At 38.1% G+C, this 18453-nt stretch overlaps 1 long non-coding RNA gene across 10 annotated transcripts in view; it reads left to right on the top strand.

Moving 5' to 3' along the window:
• Window positions 1–18453, top strand: part of LOC143654287 (uncharacterized) — a 397473-nt gene that overhangs the window by 122965 nt on the left and 256055 nt on the right. The gene's annotated exons all lie outside the window — the stretch shown is intronic.

Genomic DNA, 18453 nt, shown 5'->3' with positions numbered 1-18453 from the left:
GAAGAGAAACATGAAACTCAGGAGGGTAAAGGATTCCATTCTGGGATACTGAATCACTTTGTTATGAGCCTGAACTCAGGTCTCCTAACTCCTAGCTCTGAGAGCCACTCAACGATCACATTCAGAGCCCATGCATGAACTCCCATCTCTGGAAATGTTCAAGCAAAGAGCCACTGTATCAAGGAGGATTGAGCTAAATAGCCCCTGAGATCCTTTCTAATCCTGAGATTCAGACACATTGAGTTTATTCCTTAATTTACCGATGAGGCAACCAAGAGAAGTTAAACAATTTGCCCACACCCTCTAGGTATCAGGGCTTTCATCTGTAGGTAAAACTGGGTCTTCTCTCCCTGGTCAGTGTTTTCCCCAGACATCTTTGTCTTGAATGTGTCTCATCTAAAGAAGCTTCACATTTCCAGAGCCAGAGTGTCACAGAGCCAGAGAGAAAGTCCTGTGTTCTTCATTTATATTTGCTGATTCATAGCCAAACTCATTTTTTCTTTTAATATTTGCTGTGAATATATCCAGGAGCATTAAACCCTGGTTATTTGAATAATTTAAAGCCATTGATTATTTTTCTTCAGTGTTTTTTTTTTTCTCTTGTTCTTTCTCAACTTCTTTGGAAGAATCCAAATTAAGACATCACAAGAAAAGCAATTTTTGAAAGGATAGGATATCTTACATTTCTCTCTCAAAAATGGGCTTTCTCATTTTGACCTTCTTTCTATTCTTTAAGTCAGTGCTACAAAATTGTGCCACCAAATATTCTCAAAAGTGAAGGAGAATGAGCTTGTACCCCTGAAAATGTGGGACAACCTAAGATTCCCCAATTACCTTTAAATTTCTTTGAAGCTTTGCTCTTAAAACATTGGGCATTTTACATTCTCCTCTCTTATTCATGTTTGTTTAAATATTTTTTTTAAAAAACATGTCTTAAATTAAATATCATGAACTAATGATGCTGCAGGAAGATCTGACCATCATTTGTCCCAGCCATACTGCCATTTATCCCCTGGGCATGGCAATAAATATCCTTGATTTAAGAAGTATAGCTTAAAACATCAGATAGAAATGGATGTTGATCTTCCCAGCCTGTCCTTGGAAACCATGAAATTACTAAAGGATATATCCAATAACTGTTGATATTTAATCTCTCCAAAGATATTAAGGAGTAACATCTTTCTCAATATTCATTTTATATAAAATGTCTTGGAATATTAATAGCTAACATTTATTGAGTGTTTTGTGCATAATCTCACATCAGCCTCACAATAACCCTATGTGATAAGAATAGTATTATCATCTCCATTTTACATATGAGGAAATAGAACCACAGAGGAGTTATGTCATATGTCCCAGGCCATATAACAAGTAAGAGTCAAGGGAGTTGGGATGAGACTCGGGCAGTGTGACTCAGAACCATCATGCTTTCTGGCTTCTCTTTGTGAGTTTTTTCCAGTCTCAGCAAATGTTTGATGTTCCAGTCGATATCCCCGTCACCCCAAGAATTATTGTGCTAGAAGCAAATCCTGTGACTTGTGTAGCACAAGACAATGTGTTGCTTCTTGTTTGCCCCTCGAGCAAAGAAGAAAAAAAGTGTCTCTGCCATTTTTGGTTATCTCCTGTCTTCTTTAAGAAAAAGGAGGAAATTTGTATCAAAATGAAAATAACCAAATATAAATATATAGTGACTCAGATACTGCAGGGAACTAAACTGGGGATACTCAAACTAGTAGAAACACGACCAGGGTGTTACATTAAACACTTGAAGGGAAGAGAATCAATCATGGGAAAAGCCTCTAGGAAGAGATTCCCATACACCGGTGTTCTGCTGGCTGTCTGCTGCTCCTTTGCATTTTCCCTGTGCTGTGCCAGTTTGCCTTCTATTCCCTTCTAAACACTTCCTTTCCCTTCTTCAGATGCTCAGTCATCATCCAGGCTTGTGTCATCTGAGGATATTCTGGTCTTTGGGAACAAGGATAGTACTATCTTTTTGATCCACTTCTCCCTGCAGATGGTTGTACCCTCTAGCCTTGAACCTCGGGAATTAGATTGTGTCACCATGCCTCCAGTAACCCAAGGAAGGTGCTTTGGACTTCTCTGCTCTGATACTTTAAGAGTCACAGAGTTTCTCACTATGTTCCCTTGTTTTTCCTTCATTTGACAATATTTATTAAACCTCTACTGTGTGCCAAAGCCTGGGCTAGAAATGGAGATAAAAATGGTGAGCAGAACAGATGTGCTCCCAACATCTGGGGTAAGGGAGACAGAGAGTTAACAGATAACATAAATATATGCTAAATTAAAGGGGCTATGCTCTAGAGATATGTGCTATGATACTATGAGAGCATTTAGCAGCTGTACCTCAATAACCTAAGAAAGAAAAGATATCCCTGAAGTCTAAAGAATAAATAGGTGTATGGTGGGTGCAGGAAGAGGTAGGGCAGAGCACCCCAGACAAAGGGAATAGAACGGAACACCAGTGAGGTCAGAATGCAGAGACCATTCAGAAAGGTGACATATTGAGGCTGCAGTGTTGGGCAAGATCATATGGAATCTTCTTGGTCATATTTACCATTTTATCCTATTGAAGCATTTAAGTATTAAGGGAGGAATTGGAGACTTAGTGCAACCAGAGTTATTAACTGAAAAGATGTGGCTAATCAATTAGAAGCAGGGCAAGAAGGGAATGGAGAAACCAATTAAGAGGCTATTAAAGATTTTTGGCAACATAGCTTGGACTAGAACATTGAGAATGGAGAGAGAATGGAGACATTGGAAAATAAATAAAATAGGATTTGATAATGGACTGATATGGGGAAAGATAAAGAATTACTTCTAGTTTCTTGCCTGCTTTCAATGGTTTAGAATGCACAAGAAGAGGGTCAGGTCTGGGAAATGGAAACTATGTTCAATTTTGGACCATGTTTGAATCTGAAGCACCATTGAGTTAGAAATAAAGATATCAAGTAGGCAGTCAGATATATGGATATCCAGTTTGGAAGAGAAGTCCAAATCAGATATATAAATTTGTGAGTCAGTGGGATAGAGAATATCCTTAAAATCATATACATGAAAAAGATTACCTAGGGAAAGAATGTAGAGTGGGAGAAGAAGCTCTAGAATTACATCTTGAGGAATGTAGATATTCAATGGTTGTAGAAGTGGGAAGATTCATAAAGCTGGAAAAGTTAGGGCTTGGAAATAAAATAACCAGGGAGGTGCTAATATGCTCATTTGCAGGCAGGAAGGCAAAGAAGCAGCAGCAAAGCCCTACTCACGTGAGAGAATTTGTATAGATTAGTTCCCTAAGAGCTAGGGGCCATAAAAAATGGCTACATCCCTGTGCTCAGTCACCAAAGAAAACAAGAACTCCTGTGATTTCTGATATTTCCTGTTTTCAGCTAGAGGGAGGGAATGAAGTTCAGTGAAACCTGTCCTGGACCCAGGGTCAGAAGAACTGGGTTCCTGTTCTGACACCGCTACCTGTTAGCTGTGTGACCCAGGAGAACTTAATTCAACTTTCTGAGCCTTGGTTTTTCATTGGTGAATTGGAAATAATGTCTATTAAGTGCTGATGATAAGTGAGGATTTCATATCCATTATCTCATTAAGTCCTTACCCCTCCAAAAAAAAATTCTGTATGAAATGATTATTAATATTCCCATTTTGCAATTGAGAAAATGAGCCTTGTGGAGGTTAAATGCCTGGAACATTTCTCATTCCTGCCTGCAAATGAGCATTATCAGCACCTTCTTGGTTATTTTCTTTCTAAGCCCTAACTCCTCCAGCTAGCCATCTGTTTCTTCTCTTCAGTCAACACAGAACACTGAGCACCTACCCTGTGTCACTGGGGGGAAGAGGACTTTCTCGGTACCTTTTGAAGCTGGTGTGATGATCAGCTGCCAATTGCTTGGTAGACGTGTCTTCCTTATTGAGGTTGAGTCCCTTCTGCCGATTCCACTCCATGTCTTTATATGTGCAACTTCTGAGACTCCAGCAGAAGGGAAGAAGGGTGGATGTGGTAGGAGACACGTGTCTGTGAAGGCTCACTAGCACACTGCCAATGCTCCTCACACAGGGGTGGCCTGGGTGCTGCTCACTGAGGGCATCCATCTGGGCCAGAACTTCTACTGCAAGGGCAGAATGAGCCTGTTGATCATGATTATAGAAGCCTAATGGCAAATGTGGTCTTTGCCAGTCCCCAAAAATCAGTCCCAAGCAAGCATGATTTTCAGATGGTATATTAGTTAGGGTTCTCTAGAGAAACAGAATCAACAGGGAACACTTGCAAATATAAAATTTATAAAAGTGTCTCATGTGACTGTGGGAATGCAGAGTCCAAAATCTGCAGGGCAGGCTGTGAAAGCAGTGATTCTGATGGAGGGTCTGGACAAACTCCACAGGAGAGGCTTGCTGGCCAAAGCAGGAAGAGAGCCTTTCTCTTCTGAATCCTCCTTAAAAGGCTTCCAGTGATCAGACTAAGCATTACTCATTGCAGAAGACACTCCCCTTTGGCTGATTACAAATGGAATCAGCTGTGGATGTAGCTGACATGATCATGATTTAATTCCATGAAATGTCCTCATCGCAACACACAGGCTAGCACTTGCCCAACCAGCAAACACCACTTGGCCAAGTTGACACATGAACCTGACCATGACAGATGGTATGAGAATTAGAGGGCTGTTTTAATGTGTGGCATTATCTCCACTTGAAAAAGCACTCTCATGACTGTGTTTTTTATATATGTATTTTTACTTGAGGTAGTCACACTTCAGCTTTCCCTTCCCCAGGCCCAGGATTTAGAGAGCTCTCCATCTCACAGCGGTGGGGGTAGAGGGCGGGGTTTGGGGGAAGGGAGCACTTAATGGAAAGAGTTTACGCTCAAGGCAAGAGGCCTGGATATGATGAGGGCTCCCACACTCAGCTGCTGCTGACCTGGTACAGCTCGCCTCACTTCTCCGCACTGATCTTAACAACTGCAGTTGCTTTCTGATTGTTCCTGAGTCCTTCTTGAGATACTTCAAAATCAGGTGCAGGAACAAATTGTTTGTCCTTTCTCAGGTTTTTAATAGAAAAAATTCTATCTGACAATGTATCCTAGCCAAAACCCTTAGGCGATTCTGAAGGTTTCTCTTAAATTTGGAGTATGTTCCTAATTTGTGTCCATATTCTTATACTAAGAGCAATGATATGCTTTGAAGAAAAAAATTGGCTTTAGCAAGGCTTTCTAGTTAGTTCACATCGGGGTCAAACATGGTATCAGCCCTTAAAATTAAGGCAAATTTAGCTTTTAAAAATTTTAGGTGAAAATAACCTAAAAAACAAATGAAGAGGCAAAGTGCGGCTTGAATATTTTCTTCTCTAGGTCTACTATTCTGGGCATTTGTGCATTAGTGGAAACCATAATCATTTTAAGGTGAGGTCAGCATTAAAAAGCAACCATGTATCCACCCTTCTCTTGCTGAGAAGCAAAGACCTTTCAGTGTGGACATCAAAAAAAATCTTCTAGCCAGGAAATAGTGTTGTATCTCCAGTAGAGCCTTACCTTTGGCTGACTGGTTTCTTTCTTTTCTACTCTAATTTTAATTCATACTTAATATTTTAACCTGTATTTGGTAGTTTCTTTCCCTTCCCTTTTTTTTCACTTCTTTACCCTACCCTACCCTACCTTTCCACTCTCCTTCCTTCCCTCACTTCTTTGTTCCTTCCTTTACATTATGACAAACTTAGCCCTATATTGTAGTAAAGGTCTTAGAAAGCAGATGGTTGATTCTCCTAGAAGTGTTCATTTTGCATGTGTGTGTATGCATGTACTCATGTACTTGATGTCACTTTTCAAGTATGTTCCAACACTATTTCACTGTTCTATCTTTTATCAATAGCATATAAAAGGTTTTATGTACTAGCCAAACTACATTTGGGATTCTACCCTGAAATTAGCATAATTCCTCTTGATAAATATTATTCTTGTTATTGAGAGCCAGTTTCCTGCTCTGCTTTCTTGGGAGGGAGGTATATGGTAGCCTCCTCCATGTTCCTCCCACACATCCCCAGGTCATTGCATATTTTTCCTTCCTTTTAATTTTTTTCCTTAGGTCAGTGGGAAAAGATCAGTTTAACCACCTGGGCCATTGTGAATGAAGGGATAGGAATTAATGTGCAGCTTGTTGAAATCCTTCATGTTGCAGCTTTAGAAAATAAACTACTTTGTCAATGTAGTCTTCTGAAAAAAAAACAAAAACACATACACTGAACAAGGGGTGCTCCCACAGTATCCCAAATTATCCATCTTGCTATCTTTTTGAAGGATTTTTGGTCTTGTATGTTCTGTTGGAGTTTGTTCTATAGCTAGGACAAATTATAAGGTGGAAAATTTTGTGCAAAATACACAGACTTTGAACAAATATCTTGTAAGATGCTCATTGTGATGCATGAGAATTTTATCCTACCTATCCCTTTCCCAAACCTTTGTCCCAGTAGAGTGATAACACCATTTATCTTCAGATTTGAAAATTCTGAAGTTTGGCAGAAAGTTGTCTTGAAAACCATTGCCTTATATTCACCTAGAAGCTGTTTAACAACTTATGGCAGAAATCTAAGGTCCCTACCAACATAATTGCTCATGAACAAAAACAATCAGGAGAAATTTTTGTCTGGTTCTGGCTGGCTTCTTTTTGCCTATCAGATATCAGTCTGAATATCCCTCATATTACTGTTCAGAAGGATCTTCCCTGGTCACCCAATCTTAAGCACTTCTCGAGGCACTTGTTATCACATTGTCCCCTTTTAATTTTCTGTCTTATATATCTGATATATATATATATATTTCTGATAGTTTCTTTCTTATCTATTTGTTCCTTTTTTATTGTTCTGCTCCAAAAACAATGAATATTCAATGATAGCAGGGACATTTTCTATTTCATTACCCATGAATCTCCAATCCTGTGTTAGTTAGCTCTTGTAAAACAAAACACTTTCAGAACTTAGTGGACTAGAACAGAAACCACTTATTTATTTGCTTATAGTTCTATGGATCAACAGTTTGGAAGGGACCCTGGTGAGTCAGTATACCTCCACTTACTGTGATTAGGTGGGTTCGCCCATGCATGTGCAATCAGCTGGTGCCCTATGGCCCACTCACATATCTGGTGGTTAGCTGACTATCAGCAAGGGAATAGAGAAAACTGGGTATTCATGTATCCATTGTCCAGTAGGCTAGTCTGGCTCCCTCACATGATAATGGTCACAGTCTTCCCAAGAGCAATTAGAGAAAACCCCAAAGATCAAGCACTTTCTAAGGCCCTGATTGCATCCCCAGTGGTATCTCAATTGGCCATAGCAGGTCACATGTTTAAGCCCAGAGTAAAAGGGTGAAAAAAATAGACTCTGACTCTTGATGGGAGAAACCTGAGTCACAATGCAAAGTGGGGGAAGAATTTATGGCTATTTCTGCATTTTATTATAAGCACCTAGCATAGCACCTGGTGCATAGTAGGCACTCAATAAATACTTGGTAAATGAATGAAAAATGAGCCACCCAGACCTACAGGTCGTTTATCAGGTAATGCATTTTAGTTGAGAAACCATGTTCTATTGAGGAGCATTTTCTAAGGAGGTCTGAAGTTCTGCTAGAGTTTAAGAACACAGAGCTTATATCCTGGGTGTGTGCTTGTGAGACCTTATGTATCCCCATAGAAGGTAGATGTGCTTCAGTGAGAAGGCTAAATATGTGTTTCAAGGACCACAGGCATCACCAGGGGTACAAGTCTACCAATCTGGGAAATGAACGATAGTGAATTCAAAAGGCCAGTTACCAATGCCGCAGGTGTTTGCTATCAGCCAAAGTTTATGTATATGCCCCTAAAGCCTATATACACAGATCTACCAAGTTACAACCCTAGGAAGTAGATCATCTTTTCACATTACACAGATGAAGACCTGTGTTGGGCCAGGTCAGGTTTTAAAACTTGTAACACGCTGCTTTCCTAAAAATGGGATATGTTTAGATAAGTAAAGAGTCAGGAGTTGGAAGAAAGTCTTTTATTATTTGGCATTTCAAAATTCTCTCTCCCATGTTCCCATTCCAATAACAATCATCTCCCTTATACTCAGGCATTGCTGACAATGCATTCTTTCAAACCCTGAGAAAAATGATCTTTGGACTAGCAGCATTTGCTTCCTAATTTGATCCAAAAAATGGATCTTTATTCGGAGGTTTTAGGGACTCCTTTTCCCTTTCAGAATTTGAAACCAATTTGGAGACAACAAAGGTAGATAGCTGGGGAGGAAACTACCAGCTTTATTGCCTATGAAGCGGGGTTAGAAGCTATGGCTTAGAAATGCAGCAACACAGGCTTACTGATAATGAACCCCCAGCCTTACACTCAGTCATAGGCTTCCCTGCACAGCCACAATCCTTTTCTCATGGGGAGTTGCCCTAAACATTAAAGACATAGAGGAGCATATCAGAATGCTCATTTCGAAGAGAAAGAAGAGAGAGGCGAAATGTATTATCTCCAGTTTCTCTTCTGCAAACAATCGATCCCTTCTCTTTTTAGAGAGAGACAATGGGGAGTGGGCAGGAGTGGAAAATTCAGGGAAAGAAGCCGGAGAGATTCCCTCATCCCAATACTTGGAACTCATCATATGTTTTTTAAAGTTTGCATTGAAAGATCCAGGTTTCTCACCTTTCAGTTCCCCAGTGTAAATGCCAGTGCCATGCAAGTTTCCACAGCTGCATCAACCATACTTGTAATTGGCCTCAATGCCATTATCCTAGGTTTGGATTCAGAAGTTCTAGGCTTTCTTACACTGCATCCTCTGAATTGTTGTTTTATATGAGTTTGAGTCTTCATCTTGCCAATCTGCAGCAAAGAGAGTGAAGACAAGAACTCTGACGGTTTTGGGCTGTCATTTCTGAATGTAACAATTGTTCTGTGAATTAAGCACTTCAGCTCTCTGAGTCTTTAGCTAGATTGCTCAATCAATTCAGGATTTCTTGAGAGACGATGTTCTGTGCCATGAACATCGAAGTGTCCATGTGGGTAGGAACAGCTTACACTGATGTTCCCCTATGCTGTGTGCTTCATCATGGGGAAGAGGGAGCCAGGTCTACCCCACTCCCACTGCAAACTGCCAAGGATATAATTTCCAACATGTGGCAAATATTTAAAATAATAAAACTTATCTGTATCTTAACTGTATCTGGAGAAATTTATGGACTTTTGGAATTTTATATCCACTACCCTCCACAAAAATATGCATGAATAAATTCTTTAACAGTTGGAAATTTAACATTGGTTTCTTTTCTCCTTGAATTCAAATTTATACTTCACTTCCCATGCATAATTTTATCCTAATATGATAAATGTTATTCTTAAAACTATTATAGAAAGTCCTGTTATAATTTTCTGCCTCAAAAATACTGTATATTTTGTGACATATGAAAACTGGAATACAGACTGTAAGCTTTATATCAATGTTAAATTTCTTGAACTTGATAAATATACTTAAAGTAGTTACATAAGTGAATATCTTTTTCTTAGGAAACACACATGGAAATAGTAAGGCTTCGAGGAGCATGATGTATGGAAAGAGAGAGGGGGAGGGAAGGATGGAAGGATAGATAGATGGATAGATTGAATGATATCCAAATTGATGAAATGTTAAAAGTTGATGGATCTCGGTACAGGGAGTGTGGATATGCTGGAGTTCTCTGTATAGATTTTGTATTATTTTTAAAACTGTCCTGTATGTTTGAAATTATTTCAAATTAAAGAGTTTTAAAATATTGTATATAAATGGATATGTAATTTTTATTGCCCACAAGCATAAGGCTCAATGTGTTCATTTGTTCCATGAGTTATCATTAAAATTATTGTTTTGTATATTGATCAAAGCAATAAATGTATTGTAAACTCTAAAAAATAATTATTAGATAAAATAGTAAAATTTTTTTTTCTTTTAGCATTTGTTCCCCCATTATTTATTTTTATTCCATATGTTCTACTCCTTTGTTGACAAGGTAGATAAAAGGAGCATCAGACACAAGGTTTTCATAATCACACAGTCACATTGTGACAGCTGTATCATTATTCAATCATCCTCAAGAAACATGGCTACTGGAACACAGCTCTACATTTTAAAGCAGTTCCCTCCAGCCTCTCCATTACATCTTGAATAACAAGATGATATCTACTTGATGCGTAAGAATAACCTTCAGGATAACCTCTCCACTCTGTTTGGAATCTCTCAGCCCTTGACACTTTGTCTCATTTCCCTCTTCCCCCTTTTGGTCGAGATGGTTTTCTCAATCCCTTGATGCTAAGTCTCAGCTCATTCTAGGCTTTTTCTCAATCCCTTGATGCTGAGTCTCAGCTCATTCCAGGATCTCTGTCTCACGTTGCCAGGAAGGTTCACACCCCTGGGAGTCATGTCCCACGTAGAGAGGGGAAGGGTGGTGAGACTGCTCGTAATGTTGGCTTGAGAGAGAGGCCACATCTGAGCAACAAAAGAGGCTCTCTTGGGGGTGACTCTTAGGCATAAATAAAATAGTAAAATTTTTTGATAAATGCAGTCCTTAATGAAATGAATGAGACTTTTATTTCAATTACATTATGTATTTAAAATGAATATCACTTATTGTTAGAACAAAATGGGATCAACATCAATTCTCTCTTTCTCTCTCTCTCGTTCTCTCTTTCTCTGTCTTTAATATGTACACGATGATAAACCATATTCACATGTAAGTAAATTGGAATGGAAGATTCATTATAACAATGCCAGTCAATTCTTTGAACTTGAGTTACATGCTAAAAATCACAGTGTATCATAAAAATTCATTGTTAATGACCTATTTATTGACAGCTCAGATTGAATCATTCTTCAATTTTATAGGAAATAATTTGGAAAGTACCTGTCTTGCAAAATAATTGGTTTCCAAGTCATGAATCATTCACATTCTCAACACCAATAATAGTATTCCAAAATGTTTAGTTTGTTTACTACACCCTGGGGGCAATGTATAGTGAGAATTTGGATAGCCTGATGTATGCTTTTCTTTTATAAAATGAGGAGGAAAGAAACCATACCATCATCTCAGCCACTTGTCCAGTAATCAACATTGTGCTGATAAACCTAGACTCTGAAACAATTGAAATAGCCCAGATGTAGCATTTGATAAGTTCCATGTTATAAAAAGTCCCATGATACTATCGGACATCAGTGAACTACAGTTTGGATGACAAGCACAATTGGCTTTTATAAGCCAGTGGAATCTGGTTCACTGGTTCCAGCTTGCCAGTGTGAGATAACCCATAGAAAGTCTTCACCTATACCAATTTGAATCCTACTGCCTTAGACCACTCTGTCTCCATATCAATCTTAGCATTTTGTAGCTAAAAGAAAATTTAAGTAGATGATCTCTTCTAACCCTTGACCTACATTTTACAGATAGGAGAACTGCAGTCCATGAAGAATTGCAATTTCTTCAAGGTAATACAGCTGAAGTTAGTAGAAGAACTGAGCTTAGAACTCAGGACTTCTGTGTCCAGAGTTGCATTCACTCCAAAGGTTAGGTTCTTTTAGAATCCTACAATCTGAGAGATAGAAGGGACCATGATGAACATTTGGTCCAATTTCTACTACATGCAGGAATCCCCTTCCCCTATATTCTCTAGAGGTCAACATCTGGCTTCTGATGAAATGTTCCTCAAAATGATAGCTCTTGCCTTCACAGAGTGTTCAATTCCATTTCTGAGTAGCACACATTGTTTCCTTTTTATTTACATCAAACCAAATTCTATTTCATTCTAACTTCAATGTATTATTTCTGATATGCCCTCTGAAGGTTCCAGGAAAAATCTCATTTCCCTTTCAAGGAATAGCCTTAAATTTGTGGAAAAAAATTTTTGGAGGGGCGTGGGGGTGGGGAGAGGTGCATGGGCTGGGAATTGAACCCATGTCTCCTGCATGGCAGGTGAGCATTCTACCACTGAACCACCCATGCACCTCAAATTTGTGGAAGATTTTAATCATAATTGCATTCCCATTTGTTTAACCTCTTAGTATACGAAGGTTTTATTTTCTAACCAGAAGCAAACAAGGTCAGTGCAGCCATCATTTTGCCCTGGGGCCCATGGACTATGAAAGTCCTTGGCTATCTAAGGAAGCCCTTCTAACAGTATTCATTGAGAAAGCACCTTACCCTTGGCATTGAGACTTTGACCTCTACTCTTGTAAGTGTGAATACAGTATTGTTTTAGTTTCCTAGGCAAAGGTCATGAATGGATTGGCTTAAATGATGGGAGTTAGCTTAAAGGTTTTGTGGTTAAAAAAAAATCTGAATCAAGGTTTAATGAAAGCAATGCTTTCTTCCTGAAGACCAGTGTTCTGGGGATGGCTGCCAGTTATCCTCATCTCCTCTGCCACATGGTCTGTCCCTTCTTTTCTAGGTTCCATTGGTTTTAGCTTCTTGACTCCTCTGGCTTTCTCTCTCTCTACCTGAATTTCACTCTACTTATAAAGGATTCCAATAATAGAATTAAGACCCATACTGACTGTGGTGGGCCACACTTTTATAACTAGTAACCACATCAAAATTTCCTACTTGCAATGAGTTCTACCCCACAGGAATGAATTAAATTTGAGAATATGCTTTTTTCTGGGGTGCATACATCCCCAAACTGCCTCAACTATCTACAATAAAACATTTATTTTCCTTCAAGTCCTCCATCTTGTCCCACATCCAGTGTCAATGCTTTACCTTACTCAAGAGTTTTATACTTATTTAGCTTATGGAGCGAAACTAACAAATAGTGAAGGAACTTATATGTATGTTATCCAAACTAAAAGTTTGGGTAGCACTTTAAGGTTGTATCAGGCATTGATTTTACTAGCTACACTATCTTCCCTAACTAAACACACAGATATTTGTAGTACTCTTCATATGGTATTTTATTAGACCTTGTAATGTTCTTTCAGTCCTTACTTGGGTTTCACAGAGATCCGTATAATATCCTTTTTCATGCCCAAGTTAGGAATCAATTAAGACAAGCAGAAAGCATGAGTCAGATGAAGATGAAAATATTAGATTTATTATTGCTATAACTGCACTAAAGAATGTGTCAAACCAAAACTACAAGTTGGACATCTAATTACAGGCATCAGTGACAAACTGTAAGTCTCCCCATGTCAAGGCATTCCCCTAAACACATAAGGTATAGAAGAATGAATCAAAAAATGTTCTTCCAGGGCTCTACTGGTTCCCCAGCAAGAGGACACAGGAGAAGCCTGAGCCACACATGCCCAGTTCCTATTTTGAAATTCACAAGACAGTGAAGTGACTTCTTTCCCTAGAGTGAAGTGAGTTAATAGGCAGAGAGAGAATAAGGTCACTGGATCCGGAAGGGAAAATCTAGAGGTGCATTATCCAAAAGGGGAGCCATTAGTCACATGTGGCTATTTCAACTAAAATTCACTAAAATTTAAATTTCAGTTCCTTGATTACACTAGTTTCATTTAAAGTGTTCAGTAGTGATATGTGGTGACTATATTGGACAGTGCAAGTATAGAACATTTTCATAATCACAGTTCTATTGAACAGCTCTTGTCTAGACAGATATATCCCTGCAGTAGGCACCTCTGGAAGAGATGATCAGATGGGAGGTTGAATCCACCTATCTACAGTTAGATTTCTGAGAGGAAAGACCTATACTAAAGATTTTGGTGCAAACCTTAGGAGGCTATCCCAGAAAAAAATGATAAATGAGTACACAAGAAAGAGGGGCAAAGCAATTCAATAAAGAGTATAATGTAGAACAGGTTTCCTCTGTAAAGCTCATTCCTATGGGGGCAATGTCAGGAAAGAGCAGAAAATGTCTCAAAAATATCACACCCTGTGGGAGAGGTATTTATCCTACAATTCTCATCCTTCATTGGCTCAAGACTATTCCCAGTGGCCTTAATATCCTGACAGTTTTTACCTGCCCCAACTGTGAACAGGAGAAAGGTTTTATGTAGAGATTTGAAGATGCTTGCAATAGGATATTGTGGCATGTATTAGAATGGCAAGTGAAAAGGAGTAAGTGTGTATGTGCAAGTGTGTCTTCAACTGCCTCTACTACATCACTAAATACCAATTGTATGCTTTGCTTAGACTCAGATTGATCTCTAAGCTTCTTGTACTTCCTTGTCATAGAGCCCAGTGGATTTTTACAATTCCAGCTCTCATCAAATATGGAAAGAAATCAACTGGGACACGATTAGCATAAGCCTTTATTTGAAAATGCAAACTGTGAGATTGACTCCAAAGGGACATTCCAATTCGAAAGAGAAAGGGGCAAGAATTTTATAGAAGATTAGCAACCAGGGCCAGACAAAATACAACTAGTTTAAGGAACTATTGGTCAGAAAGTATTTTTAGTAGGGAGACTAATTGTTCTAGGTTAGTAGCCATTGGTTGGACAATTCGGATTCATCAGGAAGGATGGGAGGCACAGTTAGGGGCTACCATCAAATACAGAGAGAATATGAAAGAACAGCTGTGGAGCAGAGGCTACTCTGGAACCTCCCCTCACTCAGCCCTTCAAGGACTTGAACAGTTCTTCCTTTTGATCAACAAGGAGACTGAGTCTCACAGTTTGACCATTTCACTGTTCAGTCTTCCAGATCTAAATTACTCATATTTATAGAAGTCTCAGATTTGTTGGTGATGACAAACATTAGAGTATCTCATGACTTTATTCTTTGTACTTAAATTTCAATAATATGCCAACTAAGCAGCTATGAAGCAGTATTTACGATTCTGGAGCCAACAGCTGCTACATATAACAACTATTAAAGAGACTGTAAAAGAGATCAGGCTTCAATTAGAGATAAGAATGAACCCAATTTGGACTAAGGTAAATCAGAAGACAGGGTGAAGGATGATATTGTCTGTAATTTAGAACTCCGCCCACTGTATGAGACCAAAAGAAGAGAGGTTTATTTTTGTCCAAGACCTAAATTTTCTGTAGCACATAATCCAACTCAACCTGTCTGGATAGCCATTTAAACACCCCAAACCCATGGAACCCAGAATGAGAATGTGGACTTATAATTGTGTATAGCTTGATATAATCCCTGGATACATCCCAGAGTTCTTTGTGCAGATAATTAAAAAGTATTGGTAAAGTCCCTTGAGGGACAGGAGAAAAATTATGAAACTATTAAATTTTACCACCAGGGAAACCCCTGATACTGTCTCAAACATTACAGACTCCCAAGTTAATAGGGTAGGCCTTTCATTTTGAGGCTTATTTTATGAAACTTATTTCTGTAGTAGAGAAATTTAAGCCTATTATAGTTGTGCCTGAGTTACTTTGAGAAAACCTCTTTTGTTACTTGAATGTGGCCTCTCTCTCTCTAAGCTCAACTCGGTAAGGAAAATCATCACCCTTCCCACCATGTGGGAGGTGAAAGTCTCCCTGGCAACATGGGACATGACTTCTAGGAATGAGCTTGGCCCTGGCACTGTGGGATCAACAATACCTTCCTGACCAAAAGGGGCGAAAGAAATGTAGCAAAATAAGGTTATCAGTGACTACGAGAGTTCAAACAGAATAGAGAGACTCCTCTGGAGGCTACTTCTATGCAAGCTTTAGCTAGATATTACTGATTGCCATGGTTTGCCAAACCCTGACCAACACCATTCCTGTTAACCCTAAAGAATACCTAAGGGTCTATCTGAGATGCTACACATATAGTCTCATGCACTATGATTACTTTTCAGAAACCTACAACCTCCAGATGGTTTCTAGGCCAGATAAGTCCTAAAACCCAGAGGGGCCAACCTCTCCAGAACATCAACTAGTTCCATCCCCTCCCATATTGTCGACATCCCTTTCCAACATGAAAAAGTTAGAATGGGCCTAACCCAAATATCCCTAAAGACTGGGAGAAGGATCAAAGGAGAAGGAGGAGTTTAACAAAGAAGTTGGGATTTAACAAATGAGTATGTCTGCTGCATCATTATATTGATATTTCTTTTAGTCTCCAGTGTCTTGGAGCAGTCAGAAGGAAAAACCTATAAATGTAGAACTGTAACCCATACCAAACTTTGAAATCTGTTCTATAACTACTTATTATAATGTACTTTGTAATTTATTGTTTTTTTGTATATATGTTATATTTCACAATGAAAAATGTTTAAAGAAGGGTTCTGGAGCCAACAAATCATGACTGGAAGCAACAAATATTAACACAAGATTTACTAGAGAGCCTTGTATAATGTGCCTTGTCCAAAATCCTGTCCTATCTAGGATCAGCCAAGAGAATAGATCTCATCCTCACTCTGACTCATTAGAGAAAGGAAATTTGACATTAAAGTAACACTTTGTTCATCCTCCTTATTTACCCAGAGTAAGAAGATGAGTGGTAGAGACTTTAAGAATCTTATTGTAGCAGTCAAAACCTTAAACCCGTAAAGAAGGAGAAAAGCCACAAAAAGAGGAAGGAAAGATGAACAAAATTAAAACTAAGCTGTCAAAGGAAAACTCAGATTACTAAGGCAGGAATGAAAGAGGGGACATCATTACCAACTTTACAGAAATAAATTATAACAGAACACAATGAACAACAGTACAGTACATTGACAAATTAGATTACTTAGATAAAATGGTAAAAATTCCTAAAGGGACACAAACTACCAAAATAGACTTATAAAAAATAGAAAATCTGAATAGACCTATAACAAATAAAGAGATTAAATTAGTAACTTAAAATTTTCTGACAAAGTCAAGTCCATGCCCAAATGCCTTCCTTGATGAATTCTACCAAATGTTTAAATAATTAATCCCAGTTCTTCAAGCGTTCTTCCAAAAATTAGAAGGGGAGGAAACACTTCCCAACTATACTACCATGATACAAGACCAGACAAAGCCATCACAAGAAGAGAAAACTACAGACCAATATTCCTTACAAAAATAAATGCACAAATCTACAACAAGGTGCTAAAAATCCAAATCCAGAAACATATAAAAAGATTATATGCCATAACCAAGTGGGGTTTATCCCAGGGATGTAAGTTTGGTTTAAATCCAAAAATCAATTAATGCAATATACCATATTTATAGAATAAAGAACAAAAATCACATGCTCATCAAAATAGATACTGAAAAAGCACTTGACAAAATCCAACCCCCTTGCATGATAAAAATATAAACATAAAAAATAGATTTTAAAATACTAGGCGTAAAGGAAACGTCCTCAATCTGATATAGGGCATCTATAAAAAACCCACAGCTAATGTCATACTTGATGGTGAAAATCTGAATGCTTTCACCCTAAGATTAAGAATAAGACAAGGATGCTGCTCTTGCCACTTCTATTCAATATTACAGTAGAACTTCTAGCCAAGGCAGTTTTAGGGATGAAAACTAAATAAAGAATATCTAGATTGGAGAAAAAGAAGAGCTATCTCTATTCTCAGAGGACACACTCTTATATAAATGAAATCCTAAAAAACAAAAACAAAACAAAGCAAAAAACTCTATAGCAACTAGTAAACAAAGTTCAGCAAGTTTGCAGCAACAAGATTAACATACAACAGCAATTTTATTGCTGTACACTAGCAATAAGCAATCTAAAATATGAAATTAAGGAAATACTTCCATCTACAATACATCAAAAACAATAAAATATATTGTGAATTAATTTAACAAAGTAGTGCAAAACTTATACCTGAAAACTACAAAAATTGGTGAACGAAATCTGAAAAGAACTAAAGAAATTGAAAGATACCCCATCCCATACTTAAGGATTAGAAGAATAAATATTAACAGAGCAGTCCCCAAATTGATCTATAGATTCAACAAATCTATTAAAACCTGAGCTGCCTTCTTTTTTTTTTTTTTTTTTTTTTTTTTTTTTTTGCAGAAATTGAGAAACTGTCCTTAAAATTCATAAGGAAATGCAAGGACTAACCAAAACAATCTTGAAAAATAGAAAAAATATGAAGATTCACAGATTTCAAAACTTACTACAAAGTAATCAAGGGAGTGTGGTACTGGCATAAGGATAGACATTTATACCAACATAATAGAATTGATAATCCAGAAATAAAACCATATATTTATGGCCAATTTATTTTCAACAATGATGCCAAGAAAATTCAATGGGTAAAGACCAGTCTTTTCTACAAATAGTGCTGAGACACCTGGATATCTTCATGCCCCCCCCCAAAAAAAAGATAAAGATGGATCCTTTCTTCACACCATACTAAAATATTATTTCAAAATAGAGACCTAGGGCAGTGCAATCGTGGCTCAGTGGCAGAATTCTTGCCTGCCATGCCAGAGACCTGGGTTCAGTTCCTGGAGCCTGCCCATGTAAAGAAAAAAAAAAGAAGAGAGAGAGAGAGAGACCTAAATAAAAAGGCTAACAATAAATTTGTCTTTATCAAAATTAAAA

The sequence above is a fragment of the Tamandua tetradactyla genome, chromosome 13 (genome assembly GCF_023851605.1).
Source record: "Tamandua tetradactyla isolate mTamTet1 chromosome 13, mTamTet1.pri, whole genome shotgun sequence".
NCBI lineage: Eukaryota > Metazoa > Chordata > Mammalia > Pilosa > Myrmecophagidae > Tamandua > Tamandua tetradactyla.
This window is presented reverse-complemented; position numbering and strand designations above follow the sequence as displayed.